General features: G+C 56.0%; 1 protein-coding gene across 1 annotated transcript in view; it reads left to right on the top strand.

Annotated features, from left to right (window-relative positions):
• The window catches only part of GLA (galactosidase alpha), a 13,690-nt gene that overhangs the window by 6,008 nt on the left and 7,384 nt on the right, over positions 1 to 298 (top strand).

The raw sequence follows: 298 nt of genomic DNA, 5'->3' as shown, positions 1-298 counted from the left end.
TCCTTCAGTAGAGAGAGAGCGAGACTTCCGCCAGTGAAGCCTTTCCATATTGGTGGAAGAGATTCATGGTCTCTAGGTCATGCAAACAAAGTTGACAGCTTGCCTTGCTGTATGGTCTGGTCTGGTGCCTGGGTTTCTGTTTCTGTTAGGGGGCCCAGTGTTTAGGATGGGGGGCTCTCCGTGGGTCATGGCCGGTGCCTGTGCATCAGCTGGCAGGAAAGGGCTCTTCTGCCCTCCATAAGAGTGGGGTCAGCCACAGAGCCACGTGTACTTACTCCCCCGCCCCTGGTCTTCTCCC

The sequence above is a fragment of the Gekko japonicus genome, unplaced genomic scaffold (assembly GCF_001447785.1).
Source record: "Gekko japonicus isolate JY-2015 unplaced genomic scaffold, Gekko_japonicus_V1.1 scaffold1498, whole genome shotgun sequence".
Taxonomy (NCBI): Eukaryota; Metazoa; Chordata; class Lepidosauria; order Squamata; family Gekkonidae; genus Gekko; species Gekko japonicus.
The sequence above is the reverse complement of the archived record's forward strand: the minus strand, read 5'-3'. Positions and strand labels throughout refer to the sequence as shown.